Source organism: Pollachius pollachius, assembly GCF_949987615.1.
Source record: "Pollachius pollachius genome assembly, chromosome: 3".
Classification (NCBI taxonomy): Eukaryota; Metazoa; Chordata; class Actinopteri; order Gadiformes; family Gadidae; genus Pollachius; species Pollachius pollachius.
Window position 1 is genome coordinate 50,200,264 of NC_136936.1, and position 1,508 is coordinate 50,201,771.

The following is a 1,508-nucleotide window of genomic DNA, read 5'->3' on the forward strand; positions in this document are numbered from 1 at the left end:
GACGCATGCACGTCCACACAGCCACACACACGGCCACGCAAACACGTACACACACGAACATACACACAAACACACACAGACACACACACACACACACACACACTTAAACATGAACACCCACACAGACACACGCACACACACATACATTTGCATACACAGAACCTCATCAGCAGGTCTGATTGACAGTCCTCCATAATAAAGGGGGAGGTGATGGGGGGAGGGGGGGGGGTGGTTGTTGTTTACCTCCCAGTCTCTCGTGGGACCTAACTAACGATCGCTCAGCCAAGGGGGCGACACAAAGAGAAGAGGAGAGAGGAGAAGAGAGAGGAGAGAGCAGAGGAGAGGAGAGGAGAGGAGAGGAGAGGAGAGGAGAGGAGAGGAGAGGAGGGGAGAGGAGGGGAGGGGAGGGGAGGGAGGGGAGGAGGGGAGGGGAGGAGAGGGAGGGGAGGAGGGGAGGGGAGGGTAGGGAGGGGAGGAGGGGAGAGGAGAGGAGAGGAGAGGAGAGGAGAGAGGAGGAGAGGAGAGGAGAGGAGAAGAGAGGAGGGGAGGGGAGGGGAGGAGGGGAGGGGAGAGGAGAGGAGATGAGAGGAGGAGAGGAGGGGAGAGGAGAGGAGAGGAGAGGAGAGGAGAGGAGAGGAGAGAGGCGGAGAGGAGGAGAGGAGGAGGGGAGGGGAGAGGAGAGGAGAGGTCCCTTGCTGCCAGGCCAGCCGAGTCCCAGCCTCCTTAGAGGACCGGGATTAGAGGAGGAACGGCTGTGTGAGGAGAATTCGTGAGATAAGATGGGTGAGACCCAAGAAGTGACAGCCACCCCCCACACCCATCCCCTCCCCTCCGCTCCCACACCCTCCAGAGGAGGAAGTGGAGGGGGTAGAGAGCGAGAGAGAGTGAGAGAGTGGAAAGGCTTTTGCTCATTGCTTGTGTTGTGTTTATTGCAAACTGCCTTCCTGGGACGGTGCGGGGCTGCGCTCACACGCCTCCACAGACGACAGAGCACCGGCCGGCTGGTGCCCAGGCACACTGCGTGGTAAGCAGAAGGCACCGTGGGTCTCAGCTCTGAGCCCTGGGGGGTGGCTAGGGTTAGCTGTAGCAAGGTAGCGTGTCTTTACGTTGAGCTCAACCAAGCTGAACTTGGGCCGTGCAGGTAGATCCTCACTTAACCCCGGAGGTTCCTGCGTGTCAAGGGTTCCAACCGTTACAATTGGGTTTACACTTAGGTTAACACCTAAGTGTAGGTTCCTGCCTTTACACTTGGGTGTAAACTTAGGTTTACACCCAAGTGTAAACCTGAGTACATTTGGGTCATTGTACCATTCTGCTTTAGTCCAAATATTTTAAATTTAGTTAAAGTAGCATTGTTTCAAGATCTATGTTTAGATCCTCTATAAATGTTTATTTCAAGATTCTTAAGTGATGGTAACTTGGGTTTATAAGAGTGTGTTCAAAGAGAGGGATGCTTTCATTCCTCATTCGTGGTGTTAGTTTATAGGAACTGAATATCTGCCAAAGAG